The sequence below is a fragment of the Pinus tabuliformis genome, chromosome 7 (genome assembly GCF_031772625.1).
Source record: "Pinus tabuliformis cultivar Carrire ecotype Pingquan chromosome 7, CPIR1, whole genome shotgun sequence".
In the NCBI taxonomy this organism is placed as follows: domain Eukaryota; kingdom Viridiplantae; phylum Streptophyta; class Pinopsida; order Pinales; family Pinaceae; genus Pinus; species Pinus tabuliformis.
In genome coordinates this window covers 1,100,285,220-1,100,291,253 of record NC_142293.1, presented here as the reverse complement: position 1 = coordinate 1,100,291,253, position 6,034 = coordinate 1,100,285,220, and positions in this window count along the sequence as shown.

Here is a 6,034-nt window from a genome sequence, read left to right as displayed (position 1 = left end):
TTTGTTTTGGATTTCATGATTTTGTGAGAACTTTGCTAGTTTCGCATTTTCCCTTTTGTTCTGTTGCTTTCTCCTGCTTACTGGCCTAAGTCTAAAATCCATAGTAGCAGATATGGTCCCTATTTTGATTTTTTGATTTTGATTTTTCCTTATTTCCCTTAGACAACACATTTAATCAGCTGATAGTCACGCCAATCAACACGAATTGCGGAGGAACAGTTGCGCTGACCCGCCTCTAGCGCTTGTCGTCAGTTAGGCAGTCGCACCGATCCCTGTAAGTGAAGATTGGGGCTATACCCCAATCTTGGCCAATGTGTTCTGCTCTTGTGTTTTTGACCCTATGAGCCTTTTGACTATTTTCTCCCTGATTAGAAAGCTACTTTTTGTTTGGTTTTTGCTTGCTTGTAGGCTTATAATCTTACTGTTTGATTGATCGAGCCATTGAGTGGCCAACGACACTAGGAAATCTAGCTAGTCGCCCATTCAATAGCTTGTGGACTCATCAAGTCTGGTTTTGGGTGTGTTTTCTCCTTGCATTTGCTTTTGGTCCCTCTTACGACTTTGACCTCTTTTTGCACGAGTTTTAACGTCTTTTTCTGGCATAGATTACATTGTCGGTATTGTGTTTGGTAAAGTTGGTGTTTCATTGATCTGAATGAACTTCTCTTTTCATGTTTCCATTTGCTTGAAGAGCTCATAGTCTTGAAATTTTTTTCATTGAAGGATTGTATGAAAAAAAATTGTTTCATTGTTTCATGAGAAAATGTGAAATTCTAGCTTGTTGCATCAGTATAATTCACATCTCTTAAAAACTAGAATTGCATCAAAATTTGAAAAGAAAGAGATTTTTTTTCATTTCGAAATAACTAATAGATAAGTTCTTGTCAGGAAATTAGGAATTGGAATGCCTTTTTCGTTAGTTTATTATCTGAAAATTAAAGTAGTGAAAATCATTTTGTTTTCAGTTGCTTGATTGTTTGCATTTTGGTTGAGCAATTTCTACTCTCTCTAGTGTAAGCATTTCATCGAATTGAAAAGGTCTTGTCTCATTTAGTTGCATTTTTAGGTTTTTCGAGTAGCATCGCTAAGACCTTAAAACTGAAACTTAACTCAAGATCAACTCTAAAATGAATTCAATTAACCTAAGGTGCATTTAACATTAATGATCACATCTAGAAGGTCTAGGCTAGAGACGTGTTCCGGCGTTTGTAAATCTAGTAGCTATCGCTAGCTTAGAAATTAGATAGCACTAGCATGGATTTGTGCTCCCCGTACTATTGCTTATATAATAGGAGACCCCACTAGGCTGCAATCCTTTTATCCTTAGGAAGCCAAGTCAGCCGCCTTGCGAATGTGATACACCGAACACAACATTTGGGGAGATTGCCTGCTCGTACTTCTTGGTTCACCAGGAGGTATTCTGCAGTTCATGGTTGCCTAGTAATCCTGTTTACCTAGATCATCCAGAGTAGTCATTTGATCTTTTTGACTATGTTATCTCAAAATCAGGCCCTGGAAGGTTGCAGACTAGGAAGACTTCAAGTAACTGTTTCAGACCAATCTTTTAGCTAAGGCTTAGCCTCCTTAGCCTGAGAGGGCTCTCTCAAAGGATTTAAGGTTTGTGATTATAATTGAGATGGCTAACTCTTTATGAAACAAATAGAAATGAGGCTGGTAAATTCTAAATTAACAAGCATCCATTGGGCTCATGGAGTCATATGTCATTTGGCATTAATAGTGAATTGGATTTGCAATAAAATCAAGGCATTCAGACTTCAATATAGATAAATTACATTAGACACAGAGGAACGATATATGAGCATATGAAGGAAATTAGAACACTGCAGGTGATTTCTAAGTAATCAAATACTCATAATACTGTAGACAACATGAAAGACAACAAGAGGAATTCATACATTGAAGTCACTATGATTCTTCAACAGCTGAAACCATTTACTGTATTACCAAAATAAACGGAGTCTTTACATAAGCTTGACAACAGAGCTTTTTTTACATAAACTTACAACCCCTATTACATTTCCCTTTCTCCTATATATAGACCTGACTGAGATTCCTCCTTAAACATTAAGGGAACTCAAAATCTACTTCTAATGACACCTGTTTAACTTTTAACTGCCTATTTAATGTAACAAACTTCAACTAGACTTTCTAGAGGTCTAAATCAAGTAGGATTCTAACACCATGTTATGCTAATAATAGCCTTGATTACAAACATTCTTGTTCTTTGACATATGGACCCTTTTTAGTTTGGCTGTGATGAATGTTCAAAACTCCATGCTGGTCTTCAATGTCACATCTTCTCCATTGCCCTGAAACATAGGAAACTACCCCTGTTTATCGGTCTTTGGTTTGCCTCAAAATGTTCGAATCCAAAGAAGCATGCCCTTTGTCTTTGATTTATCCAAAATAAAATAGATTGCCACGTCCTTGATGTGCTGTCCACCTTTTCCATGTGTGAAGGAAAAAATTCTTCCAATCTGTTTTGACATATCTTGAACTGTGGTAAATGTGCTCACTTTATGACAAAAAATTTAAAGTTGGATTCGAATCCATATTTTCTCCACCTGTCTCGACCTGGTTGAACGTTGATAGCTTCAGATGATGCCTTGTATATATTCCCCTTTCAAAATTCCCACTTATGTTTCAAAACCGGTTGATTGAAATTAAATTGTTTAGCTTCAGCAGTTTCATAGCGCGCTACAAAACTGCTGAGCTCTAGTCATCACCTTCAGTAGTTTCGTAGCGCGCTACGAAACTGCTGAGTTGTTTAAAAAATCACAGTTTCAACCAAAAACTTTGTTATTTGAGAACTTCGCTGTTTAAACATTCTTTCAACAGCTCCAAGACCTTTCAAAACTGAATGGGAATGTTTGAAAAGATTATACCAAGCAAAACCATCAAAACTTTGAAACATATCCTTACTTGAAGTGAGATTTCTTTATGGAGATGCTTTTCGCTGGCTCAACTGTATCTTAAAGTCTTCAATTTGTTTCTTCATGACTTTGATCCCAGATCTCAGGTTTTTTAACCATTCTGATGTATCTCGCCTCCTTTTTCTTGCATTGTCGATATAATGGTAAGTGAAGATGACATGAGATATAAGCTTCTGTTCTGGCTGAAAAATAGGTCTTGGGACATAGCTCATAACTTATCACAAAAAACGTATTTGGAAAACATGAAGGAGGCCTTTTTGAACCAATCCATGCTGAACAAAAACCTCTCTTGGTTTTTGGAAACATCTTTCCTATCGTCCAGAATGAGTCTTTTAAAAACAGGTGTAAAAATATGCTTGTGAAAAACTGCATCTACAGCAGTTTCGTAGCGCAACTTTGGTCCTTCATTTCTCCCAGATCATAATGGATTTGAATAAAGTGGAAGAGTTTTTTGTACTTCAGTATATTTGGAATGAAAACCTCTTTCACTTTTTAGAAATGAGTTTTCAACTGCTCAGAAACTATTCTAGAAGTTGACTAGTAAAAACAAGGATACAAAGTTCCTCCTTTTTAGAGTTTCATTCTTATGCTTGTCTTCAAATCCTTCTACTGACCATGTTGTCTCTTTAATCACATGAAATGCATTAAATCAACCATATACCCTGCTCAAATACTTGTGCTAAGACAAAACTTCTTTAATGGTGCCCGGAGCATTATGAATCAATACTAACTATGAGATAATGACCATTTTCATAACATAGAGTTTAGAGTTCATGGATGTCCTTCCTGTCCTTGTTTTTCCCTTGCTTGATGTTTATACCTTGTAAGTAATCCCTTTCCTTGAATTGGGAAATATCAAGGTTGGTAGACATCAGTTTCTTTTTTGACTTCCTCAAAGCTACATTCTTCTTCTTGAGTGCTAACTGCCTTACTTGAGTTGAAATGGAAAACTCTGATGTATGCTGACCCTGAGCTTTGCCAAGTGTTTCTTATGCATGAAAGGAACACGAAAGTGACCAAGAGAAATTCTTCCTTACGTTACCCCTTTTCTTTGAAATTTGTTTAGTGATAACAGACTCATTAAACTTAAAATATCATCCAAGTGCTTTTCCTTTCAAGCTTGTTTCCAATCAAAAGCGATAGAGTCATCGTTGTTTCTTTCTCGACTCTTAAAAAATGAAAGAACATCAGTCATTTATGCGTCTTAAATAATTGATTGCCCACGATCCAAAACATCCTATTATATTTTTGGCCAAATCGTGAGTTCCCTTAAAAGGACATTTTAAGCCTTGAAGTTATTTTTTTTGTCGACTAAGACAAGGTCATCGTGGCTGAACCATCTGGTTCACCCATTTCCTCTTCCTCTCCTCCGTCTGAAAGATTGTCCGAGGAGTTGCTTCCTGAGATATCAGAGCCATTTTAGGACCAAGGTGTTGAACTCATGATTGTTTTGAGTGTTCAACCATTATCATCTCGTCCTCCGCCTACTTTCGATTCAGGGTCATTTTTTGATCTTGACCCGGAATCTCCGGATAATCTCGTTTGAACTCAAGAGAACTCGCCGACCACTAACGGTCAGCTAGGATTGGTTATCTATCCTCCAAACCCTCTATTTAACGCTATTGAGATATCACCACAGCACCCTTATAGTCTGTATGATCAACCGGGTGTTCCTTTGGAACTATCCCCCAGTACACATTCAGCTTTTGGTCGTCATTTGTTTTCAGACATGGAACTTGAAGGCGATGCTTCAGTCACCTCTCCTGATGAGTCCGAAGTCTTAACTCCACACATTGTTGAGGGGGAAGAATTGCAGTGGCAGTTCCCTCCTGAGAGTTTCCATTATTCAGAAGGTATTCCCGCCAGCTTGCCACTCGGATGTGTGTATTTAGGGCACTTAGTTTCAGGCACACCTAGTGTCTCATCACTCTACCATAATTCTATTTGGGCGTCAGGCGTAAGGCCTACGTTAGGTCCGTTCATCATGAAAACGACTTCCCAACTAGTTGTTACTTCAGTCCTAGTGCAACCCACCATCCCGAACACTCTGGTATCATCGATCCCAATTATGCGTCAGTCTCAATCGACAGTTTCAAAGATTGTCTCTGCTAGTTCTTTTGTCCCGTTAGTCAGTGGCCAGATTGTGCCATCGCCTGGGGGGTAGAACCTGAATGTCTTTATGGTGTTAGGTGCCACTAATGTGAGTGTCTCAAAAACTCACATGATTGGTATAAACCAACCCTCTTCTGGTATTATTTACAGCTCTGCTGACCCTACTGGATCAAATAATGTCCAGTACCAACAGGTTTAGAATCCTGGTGGTCCGCCTGGATCGAGCAATGTTCAGTATCGGCAGCCCTATGGGGCTCAAGTCCAATATCAAAATCCTTATGTTCCATATGGTTCTCAAGGAATGGTTAATCAACCTTACACCCTCCAAACTGGGTAGTACATCCAGCCTGGTTACGATAGTTCGGTAATTTCTCGGGCACTGTTCAAGTACCCTTGCAACAACAAGGACAACTTTTGCAACAATTAGGGCAGCCTTTGTTACCACAAGGGCAACCTTTTTTGTACCAAGGGCTTTCCGTGCAACAACAAGGGCAGATTATCCCATAGCAAGGTCACCTTCAACAACCACAAGGTCAATCCTTTCAACAGTTGCTGTAGGCCGCGCAACAACATATGCAATATGCTCTACATACCTCTCAACCCATACCCTCGCAGGGCCAACCTCTGCAAACCTAGGGACAAATCTTGCAACTGCAAGGTCAGAAAAACCAACTTGGGCAGCAGCAACCCTTGTATACCTATCAATAAGGGAAACCCTTACAGCGACAGGTTCAAGGTCAAGTCGTGCAACAGCAGGTGCAAAATCCTCTTGTCCAGGGCCAACAGGTTTAGAATCCTACCAGCCAAGGGCATTAGGTACAAAACCCCTACGTCCAAGGGCAACAAGTGTATCAACCTTATGCCCAAGGACTGTAGGTCCAAAACCCGCTTGTTCAGGGACAATAGGCCCATTAACCATATGTTCCAAGACAACAAGTCCCATACCCATATATCTAAGGTCAATAGGC